Below are 11,135 nucleotides of genomic sequence, written 5' to 3' on the forward strand. Positions count from 1 at the left end.
TCTCAGGGTTCCACGATGGAAAAAAGATAACTGATGCACTAGAGCTAGTGTTTTAAATCCAGACTGCAGGATTTATTAGTCTCTTTGTATTAAAGCTTTAGAAAAGATTTTTTCTTTAAGCAGATCTCTATAAAGACATCCAAATCTGATGCCTTTGCAGAAGCTTCTTTGTTAGTTTGAAGTTCACAGCAGGAGCAGAAGAGAGAAATCTTCATCTCCACTTTTTCCTCCATCTAGCAGCAAATGCTTCCTAAGTGCCCAAGTGCCGTAAGAGCTCCCAGGCAGCACTTGCACTCTCGGAGCCAAACTTACTGGGAGATTTTGGTGGTATCTCACCAAGTGGCCCAGCTGTAAGACCATACATAGTGCTTTATCTGGGGGGGGGGGAGACGTCTCTTTATAACTTACGGGGTTCCTTCCAAGTCTTACCAGAGACCAAGTTTCCACGAACACCAAAATATATCCAAGTTACACCTTTGTGGTCATGGTTCTGGAGCAAACACCATCTCCTTCCCCTCTTCCCTGCCAGGTTTTAAAGCACTTGTTTCAATTGTACATTGTAGCAGCAATATTTGTGGAATGTCCAACTGTGATAGATGTAGCTATTGTGGGCAATATAATGATCTAGGACAGTTCTGAGAGACTTATGGGAAAGAATGCTATTCACTTCCAGAGAAAAACAATTTTTAATTAAAAAGTAAATGCTGTGGTTAGGGGGCAGCTGGGTAGCTCAGTGGATTGAGAGTCAGGCCTAGAGACTGGAGGTCCTAGGTTCAAACCCAGCCTCGGACACTTCCTAGCTGTGTGACCCTGGGCAAGTCACTTGACCCCCACTGCCTACCCTTACCACTCTTCCACCAAGGAGCCAATACACAGAAGTTAAGGATTTTAAAAAAAAGTAAATACTGGTAAAAAAAAAAAATAAAGCACTTGTTTCAACTCAGAGATATTACCTCACACCTATCAGATTGGCTAACTTGACAGAAAAGGAAAATAAACACTGGAGGGGCTATGGCAAAATTGGGGCACTAATGTACTTTTAAAAATATGTAATTATTTTATAATCAGTTTTGATTTTATTTTTTTATTATATAAGAATACTTGGCCTAAAGGTAGACAGGGACTTCTTCTGTCTTAGAATAAATTCTGTTGTGAACTGTGAGTTGTGAACTGGTCCAGCCATTCTAGAGAACAATTTAGAACTTTGCCCAAAGGGTTATAAAACTATTCATACCCTTTGATCCAGAAATGCCACCACTAGATCTCTACCCCAAAGAGATCAAAGGGAAAAGGACTTATTTGTACAAAAATATTGATAGCAGCTCTTTTGTGGTGGCCAAGAATTGGGAGCCCCCATCAGTTAGGGAATGGCTGAACAAGTTATGGTATATGATTTTGCTGGAATTATTGTGCTATAAGAAATGAAGAATAGGATGGTTTCAGAAACATCTTGGGAGACATCTATGAACTCAGGCAGTGACGTGAGCAGAACTGGGGAAATAGTATACAAAATAATAGCAGTATTGTAAAGATGATCAATTGGGAAAGTCTTAGCTATCCTGCTCAAGACGAAGATCCATGACAGATCCAAAGGACTCATGATGAAAAATGCTCCCCACCTCTAGAGAGAGAATTAATGAATGCAGAGTGAAGCAGATTTTAAAAAAAACAAACCTCTTTTTGGGGGGGTTTATTTTGTGTTTTCTTTTACAACATGGCTAATATGGAAATATTTTACATGACTTCCCATGTATAAGCAATATTAAATTCCTTGACTTCTCAAGGAGGGGGAAGAAGGAGAGAGAGAAAGGGAGAGAGAAAAGAGAGAATTTGGAACTCAATTTTTAAAATTTTATTTATTTACATTTATTTGTTTTATTATTTATCATTTTTATTAATTTATTTTATTATTTTAGATTAAGGATGTTTATATGTAATTGGGAAATATTTAATGAAATGAATAAAAATGATTTTTTAAAAAGTCCTTGTTTTCTGGCTTTCCAGCTCTATGAAATTACCTTCTAATCTTTCCTCCATCCTCCAAGTTGATGACAGACACAGCTGTGTTTTCTTTCACTTTATTTCAGAGTGATAGAAGCCCTGGAGCTACTCCTGGAATAAGCAGACATTTATTTGTGACTGCCTAGGATGAGGCATATCACTAGAAAGACTGTAGCAGCTATCCCTCCTGTCAACCCCAGGAGCAGCCCTGGCCATCCTGGGATGTCTGAGAGCAAGAAGGAGAGGGCCAGGGCTTAAGATTGGAATGAGGCCAAGGCAGACGCCTCCATTACTGAGCCAGACCCTTTACCTACCTCCCACATGATTCTCCTGCCCTGATCTGAGCCCATTCCCAGCTTCCTATAGGACCAGAGGCCCCAGCATCAGGTTAGCCTCTCATTCTGACAGGTTGCCTAGGAGACAAGGGAGGCAGCTGAGACAGCTCGCTGCTGACCCAAATTCCAGGATCCTGTGATGAAAGTCTTCTAGAGCCTCGGTTCTACCTAATTTATGACCTTCTCTTCCTCTGATGTCTTCGGTCCTGATCAAGCCAGTCTCTTCATTTGGACTTCTACTAATTAGCAGCCTCTGAAGCCCATTTCTGTTGAAATCACCTAATCCAATGCCAGTGCTTTTGCTTGTCTCTGCCAGTTGTAAACCACTAACCCCCGGGCTCTTAAGGCAGTCATTTCCTTTCCTCATGAATTCCTCACAGAGCCGGTCCACAGCTCCCACCCAAAGGATCCCACCAGACGTGGCTCTGCTGGGACTCACCCGGCTCCTGGTCCACCAGGCTCCGTTTCCTGGATGCTGGGAGAGACGTGCAGGTCTCGCCTCGCAGCAGCAGCTGCAGATGTCACTGGGGCCTTCCCCAGGTTCCCACCTGGAAGAGAAAAAGGACAAGGCACTGCGGGAATGCGCCAGGAAGTCATAGAGTGCATATAGTAGAAAACTCTTTGCTCTTATCCTCCCTCCTCCCCTCACCCTAAATTATCAAGAGACTCACCTGTCATCTGCTGAGCTGTAGGAACAGGCTTTGTTAAGGGCACTGGGGGCCTGGTCAGTGGCTGTGGCTTTTAGATCTAGGAAGAGGAGGGGAGGGGGTTAGGAAGACCCAGAAGAACTAGGCAATGGGGGTTAAGTGACTTGCCCAAAGTCACACAGCTAGGGAGTACAGGAGGCGAAGGAATCCAGAAACTATAGCTTCCAAGGGAGCCGATTTACCTCGTTCTTAAGAGTCTTGAGCAAACCTGAAGGAGTCTACCTTGAAATGCAACACATCTTGCCTGGGCTGTGGAGAAATGAAGATTGAAGAAGAGTCTTCTGTTGTCCATCCACCAGGCACCTGGGTGCAAGAGGCCTAGGTCAGATGGAGCCACCCTAGCCCTTCCTTGTCTTTCTGCATCCTCTTAGCCATTGAAGTCAATGACAATATGGCAGGGGGCAGAGGCTGGGTCTGGGGTCCAGGTGGCTGTGCAGCTCAAAGATCCTCAAGGGCACATGGTAGCCAGTGTGGACATCAGCCTGGAAATGGATCGAGTTCCCCAGCTGGAAGGTTGAAGAGGCCCTCTCTGTTCTCCAGTCATCTAGAAGTTAAGGATAAGGAGAACAGGTTCATCTTTTTGTTTCCATCCTAACCCCTTCTTGGACAAAAACAAACAAACAAATCCAAGTCACTCCTTCTCCTGCCTGTTCCCCACTCCCTGCCTCTGTACTTGGCTTTGGGATTTCAAGTCATCCCTTTGATGCTATTTTGACCTGGAACTTCCCTCAGAATCTGGGGCCTCCTTATCCTATAACATTCACATCTCCGTGGCCTTCTTAACTTGAATTAGCCCTCAAAAAGGCCTGCTCCCTTCTCCACTGCGGAATGCTTCTTGGCGCTGCCATTTTGTAAAAGGTCTAGGCTGGCCTTCATCTCATTCCTGGATTCTGAATTTCAGAACCATGGGGTACTTTTGCTTCTCTGTTCCCCCATCTTGCCACCTACTTTTCAGCTCCTTTGTGTGTTATTTTCCCCATTACAATGTAAATTCCTTGAAATGAAGGATTGACCCAGCTGTGTGACCCTGAGCAAGTCACTTGACCCCCATTGCCCACCCTTACCACTCTTCCATGTAGGAGCCAATACACAGAAGTTAAGGGTTTAAAAATAAACAAACAAAAAAAGAAATGAAGGATTGTCTTTTTGCCTGAATTTGTATTCCCATGGCTTAGCACGAGGTAAGAGCCTAATTCATGCTGGTTTCCTTCCTTCTTGCTATGGGGTAGAAGTTTGGCACCTCATACCTGCCATGAGGCAAAGGGAGAATTTGAGCCGCTGCTCTCTGAACAGGGTAGAATGGAAAGGGACCCAAGTGGGACGAATGGCTCTGCTGCTCACATTGTCACTCCTAGAAGAGGTGGTGAGGAGAGACTCTGGAAGGGAAGGTCTGACACCCCAGAGTTCCTGGGGAATGGTCACTGTAGACCGCCAGGGGAAGACCTGACCCCTAGAGGCTAGAAGTTGCTTTCCCTCATCCCTTACCTTGGGCATTGACGCTGGATGGGGACTGAGACAGGACTGCTTCTGAGGACCAATGAGCTCTGGGAGAGGCTGGGTGCATAATGGAACATGATGCTATAGATCAGCAAGTCTGGGGTCATCTGGAGGAGAAGAGACAGTTCTCAGGATGACCTTGGGTCTACAGGACCCTGCCACTCTGGAGCAACTGCATGACCAAGAGCTTGGCCTATCTTTGTATTCACAGCACAGGCCAGCCAGCCTAGCTGAGGCAGCCAGATATGCCAAGGAACAATCAGGAGGTAGTTTGTGCCAGACAGGTCAGACCACTTTGACCACCATCATCCCCTCAGTTTCTAATGGGCCCCAGTACCCAAAAACCTCTGCAATAGTAATGTTTCTAGCCCAGGACCACAGCTGTCATCCTGAGAAATAACCCTTGTCAAGCTACAGACAGGGGGCATCTAGATGGCTCAGTAGATAGAGAGCCAGGCCTAGAGATGGGAGATTCTGGGTTCAAATCTGGCTTCAACTACTTCCTACCTGAATGATCCTGGTCAAATCACTTCTCCCCCAATGCCTAGCCCTTACTGCTCTTCTGCCTTGGAACCAATACATAGTATAGATTCTAAGATGGAGGGTGAGGGTTAAAAACAAAAGATATAGCGGATAGTTAACCTTCTGTTGCTACAGCTGAATCTATTGAAGCCTCAGAAAATAAAGCTCTTGCCACTCAAGTTCTTGGTGGTGTTGTTGAGTCATTCAGTTGTGTCTGACTCTTTGGGACTCTGTTGGGGGTTTTCTTCAGCTCTTTGCTGAGAAGAGCAAGTTTGTAGATTCACAGGAAATGAAGAGGGAGAGGGGCCTGAAAAGTTGTCCAGTCTATTCCTGTCGCTTTATAGAGAAGACCCCCAAAGCACAGAAAGGCTCAGGGGCTCTTTGAACATCACAGCTGGTAAGTGGGGGAGGCTGGACTCCATGCTAGATTCACAGGCCCGGCCAGTCCTGCTGGGCCACAGAAAAGCTTGGGGAGGTGAGATGAAGGCAATCTGAAAATGGATTGCTGCCCTGGGCTCTTGGGCAGAGAGCTCCACACCAGGATCAGCTAGGGAAAGAAGAGAATACTAGAGGTGAGAGGCCAATGATTGGCCTCCCATCTCTGCCTCCAGTCAAGCTAGGACCCACCCAAAGCAGGGAGCTCATAGACACGCCTATCCCTAGCCAAAAAAAAAAAAATGCCCATTTTCATGGCCTTAGCAACGAAATCTTTTGGGCTGCAGGGTGGAATCTTACCTAGAACTCATCGACTGTCTGAGGGCATCGGGGCACAGGCAGAGGGGCCCAGGGTCAGCTCCTCAGCCTGGATCAGCCTCCCACTTCCAAACAAGTCTCTGTGCACACTCACAACCAGCTGGTCATTCCTACACTGCACTGCCACCACTGGGAGAGGGGAGAAGGATTAGACTAGAACAGGGCTCTGGGTAGCCCAGGAAATGGTCTTAGTTTTATCCCAGTCATCCTCCTGAAGAGCCCAGAGTAACAGAACAGACGCTAGCTGAGCTCCCAAACCCATCACACTTGCCTCAGGCAAGGGAGCAACTGCCAGGGTATTTCTGCCTTTCCCCTTCCAGTCCACAAGCCCATCCCCAAACTCAAACCCAGGACACCTGACTCCTCCCAGCTGCTCCAGGCTGTGTCCTCAGCCAGGGTCTCACAGGAAATGAAGGCAGAACAAGTAAGGAATCTGGTCTCACCTGTTGGGTCTTTAGAGGTGCCCTCCAGAAAATGGGTGCTTAACGTATGCTTGTTGTTGTTTGGAAAATAAGGCGTGTGACACTGTCAGGTCCTTCAAGGCTCAGCTTGAATCCCAGCTCTCTGATGACCTTTTCTAGCCCCCTCAGCTTGTGAAAAGTAGCATTTTCCAGGGTTTTAATTCTGAGAAGTTGATTCTTGCCACTAACCATCAGCCTTTTTCTCTGGACCAGCACTTGACTTCAGAAAGCTTAAAAAAAAAAATCACTTTCTTTCTATCTTAGAATCAATACTGTGTATTGGTTCTAAGGCTAGAAAATGGGGATTAAGTGACTTGCCACGGGTCACACAGTTAGCAAGTATCTGAGACCAAAATTGAACCCAGGCCCTTCTAAAATGGACTCATTGAAAATTTCATGCAAGGCATTTTGGGAAAGGAAGCCTTATAGCATAGAGAACCCCAAGCTCAGAGTTAGAAGACCCAATTAGGTTTGAGTTCCAACTCAGATACTTGCTAGATGTTTGATCATTGGGCTTCCCTTCTCTGGGTTTGTTTACTCAACTGCAAACTGAGAATAAATATTTCAACACAACTGAGAAAAATGCTAAATTTGGAGACAGAAGACCTGGATTCAAATCTCATCTCCGCTCCTACTGTCTGTGTGTACTTGGGTAAGTCACTTAACTTCCCTGAGCCTTGGTCTTTTCCTCTTTAAAATGAGGAGATTGAACTAGAAAGCTCTAAGGTTTCTGACATTTTATACCCTTTCATGAACTCTGTAGTCCAACTACACTGGCTATTGGCTGTTTATTAAATGTGACATTCTATTTTTCAACTGTGAATTTGCATTGGCTGCCCCTTACCCAGAATATTCTCTCTCTTTTCCTCTTAGTTCTAGATTCCTTTAAGATTTAACCAAGGTGACTCAGTGGATAGAGAGCCAGATCTGGAGATGTGGAGGTCCTGGGTTCAAATCTGACCCCTGGAGGAATCACTTCATCCCCATTGCTTAGCCCTCATCACTCTTCGGCCTTGGAACTGAATCTCAGTAGTGATTCTAAGACTGAAGGTAAGACTTTAAAAAAAGAAATAAGTAAAAGGCTGAGCCAAATCCCGCCTTTCTGCATCTCCCTCCATCCTCTTTCTGCTGATGTTTCCTGCTGGGATTATCTTCTATTTGCATATTTATATGTAAATGTACACATGTGCATGTGTCTATCTCAGAAGCACACGGCTTGCGTGTTTTCTCCTCCGTCAGAATATGGGCTCTGTGAGAAATCATTCTTTGCCTTTCTTTGTGACTCCAAGGCTGGTTATCATTCCTAACACTTAGTAAGTGTTTAATAGAAGTGATCGACTGACTGTTAGGTCTACCACCTGCCCCAGAGGGCTGTTCTAGGAAAGGGCTTTATAAACCCTTTAATAAAATAAAATTAAAAAATAAAATTTATAAACTTTATAAGTGTCCTATAAATATGAATTGTTATCAGCTGGACTAGTGAGTTATGTTGATATGAGTGAAGGTCATTGGCTTAAAAAAATGTTCATGTGATCAGTTAATGGAATCATACTGGACTGTAAAAAATGTTGAATTTGAAGAAGTCTGGGAAAATTTATATGAACTGATGCAAAGTAAAGTAAATCAATCAAACAAACAAACAAAAAACCCCAATAGATACAACAACCCCCAATGGAAAGAATTCAAAGTCCCAGATCAATGTTTTGTAATTGTGATGACCAAGCTTTTCCTCAAAGAAGAGATGAGAAAATGTGCCTCCCTTCCTTCTTTTGGGTAACTATGGGTGTGAAACACTGTCAGACTCAGTTGATGGCCTGGTTGGTTTTACCAAATCAGATTTCTCTTTCTTTTTTCTCTTTGTTACAAAGGATGTGTCAGTGGGGAGGTGGGGGGCAGGGGATATATTTGGGAATGAAAATGATATAAGAACAAAACACATCAATAACCATTTAAAAAAAATAAATGTCCATATCAGAATGTTGGAGGGCCTTTGGAATGGGGTCTGGTCCCTTTTTCTCTTTTGTAACCTTTCCACGTACTACAGACTCTAAGATTGGGTTTTCTAGAGTTTATTTATAAAGGAAAAGAAAAATTACAAATTTGATGGAGGTGGGCAGTGAGGGGCAGAAATGGAAGCAGAACCCTTATGCTCTGAAATCTTGTGCTTCTCACTAGTTAGCAGTAATTAAGCATAAAGCACAGAATCTGTATTATTAATCAATTAACCATTCTGTGGTGTTACTGGAACTATACTCTTCTGTACCTTAGCTCTGAACTGTCAGCCTTCTCTGCGTCACCACTTCCTGCTGTTCTGTCTATATTTATCTTACTTCTGAACAGTGGGGTGTATTATTAACTACCTGCATTGTTCTGTATTTACCTTAGTTTTATTCCCCCTTTGATGAAGGCATTCCAGAAGAGTATTGAAACCTCTCCCACGCTGACAAAGGATGGCAGAGGACACACGAGACGTGTGCACCAGGGGCTCTAGCAGTCCAGGACCCTCAAAAAATATGCAAACCCAGATCTACACGGGGGGTGCTCCACCAGCTCCCAGGCTACTCTACCAACCCTTAGGCCAGTTCACTAGCCCAGGCTATTATACTATCTTGAAAACCTCTTCTTCAAATAAAATTCTTTTCTTACTTCTGGCTTGAACAGAGTTTGAACCTCTCATTCTTGGGATGAGACCCTACTACAAATTTGAGTGTGTTTCTCCCACAACAAACTGAAAAATTCAGGCTATAGGAAATGTGATGAAAAGGAAACCTCCCAGTCCCAAACTGAAAGGTGCCTTCTATTTTAATACAGTTCTGTCTGGCTGCGGTTCTTCAGGCTTGTCTTGACCCAACATCCTCTCTAGAGCTGGAGCTTCTTTTCTTCTGTCTCCTTAGCACCCATCCCTCCCATCCCTGATCCACTTTCTTAATACCTAATAACCACTTTAGAACAATACCAGCGAATTTGAGACTCATCTCTCTGATAGCTGTCATCACTTATTGACTTATTCTCAGAAATCTTCCAGATTGCATGATGGGTTTTTTTTTTTAACCCTTACCTTCCAAATGAGGATCAATACTGTTTATTGAAGAATGGTAAGGGCTGGGTGAAGGGGGTTAAGTGACTTGTCCTGGGAAGCTTTTGATTGTTCTACTCACGTTTTTTTGCCTAATCACTGACTATCCTGATTAAACAAAAAATAGAATATTCTAACAGCCACCAACCGCCCCAGGAGTCACCAGGCTCAAGCTTAAGGCTCCTGACCTTTCCCCAGAGCTCTGCTCCCAGGCACTGTTCCATCTGGGTGGAAGGTTCCGTCTAGAGGTTGTTAGAGGTGAAGGAAAGGTGTTGAATTCATTTTAGAGGTGGGAAACAGGATGGCTGATGCCTCCCCTCCATCACTTTCCTGTCGATAGGAGAGATGCCAGGATGTATAACACAGTGGCGGCAGCATGGAAAAGCAGGGTCGAGTGTCGGGTCTCCGGGAAGGCAATACCATTGGAGACTCCAAAGGCTTGCTGGGCGGAAAGCCAGGGCTCTTGTGTCACTGGCATAGAATCTCTCATCACGGGAGGGCTCGGAAGAGAGACCGGGGCGGCCATGACCCTCCTCATCCCGTCCCCGGGATGCTATCTGGCCGTCTCGGAGAGAGCGTGGCATTTGCGGAGGATCGTGTTCCGTTCTGGGTGCCACCTTCTAGGATGGACACTGATAAACTGGAGAATGTCCAGAGCAGGGTGACCAGGAGGGTGAAGGGCCTCAAGTTTATGCCATATGAAGATCAGTTGAAAGAATGGGGGAGATTTAGTCTGGAATTCAGAAAATCCAAGGCACCATGACGACTGACTTCAAGTACGTTAAAGGCTGGCTTGAGGGCAGGACAAGCATCAAAGGGTCGGAAGTTGTTATCAAGAAAGCAAGGGTTTAAACAAAAACAAATATTTTGTATTCGTTATATACACATACATTTAGAATATGCTTTACCTATACATCTAGCTTCCCTTGATAGGATGGAAGCTCCTTGAGGGCAGGGACTATTTTATTTTTATCTTTGTATCACTAATACCGAGTACGGTGCCTCTTACAAGCTTAATAAATGGTGGTGGATCAACTGATTGCTCTGTGTATCTTCCTCAGTGCCAGTCACCTAGCAGATGTTTAATAAATGCTTATAGAATTCATCTGAATTGAACAGAGAGAAATGGATCATTGGTGTTAGCCAGAGGCTGATGGAAGTAAACAGCTTTGGAACTTAATAGCAAATGGCAATCAACGGATGCCATAGCCGAGTAGCACCAAATTCCAAGATTCTAGCCAGATTGTAGTGGCTCCCCACTCCCAATACCCTGCATGGCAAACAGAAGATCTCTCTAAAGGACAGGGAGAAAAAGGACACTGAAATTTGTCTACCAGCACACAGATCTCATCATTTTCCTTCTTATCACAGCTTTCCTAGATTCAGGGGAAATAGGGATTAGCAGAAAATGTATTTCTGGTGATGGAGGAGGGAATGGAAAGAAATATAACCATTAGAAGTTGATATCATTCTTGGAATCATCTATACCATAATTCTGAACCCAAGAGAAAGTAATGATAATTCCAGTAAATAAAATGATACAATATCCTTTGGTCCACCAATATCACTATTATACCCCCAAAGTGATCCAAGAAAAGGGAAAAAACCCTTCCCCATGTACAAAAATACATAGAACAGCTCTTTTCTTTTTTCTTTTCTTTTCTTTTCTTTTCTTTTCTTTTCTTTTCTCTTCTTTCCTTCCTTCCATCTATCCTTCCTTCCTTCCTTCTTTCTTCTTTCTCTCTCTTTTCTTCTTTCTCTTTCCCTTCCTTCCTTCCTTCCT

The 11,135-nt window shown here is 44.3% G+C and overlaps 1 pseudogene; it reads right to left on the reverse strand.

Annotated features, from left to right (window-relative positions):
* Window positions 1–2,129: 2,129 nt before the first annotated feature.
* Window positions 2,130–6,077, reverse strand: LOC123236437 (annotated as a pseudogene).
* Between the last annotated feature and the right edge of the window lie 5,058 nt (window positions 6,078–11,135).

Source organism: Gracilinanus agilis, chromosome 2 (genome assembly GCF_016433145.1).
Source record: "Gracilinanus agilis isolate LMUSP501 chromosome 2, AgileGrace, whole genome shotgun sequence".
NCBI lineage: Eukaryota > Metazoa > Chordata > Mammalia > Didelphimorphia > Didelphidae > Gracilinanus > Gracilinanus agilis.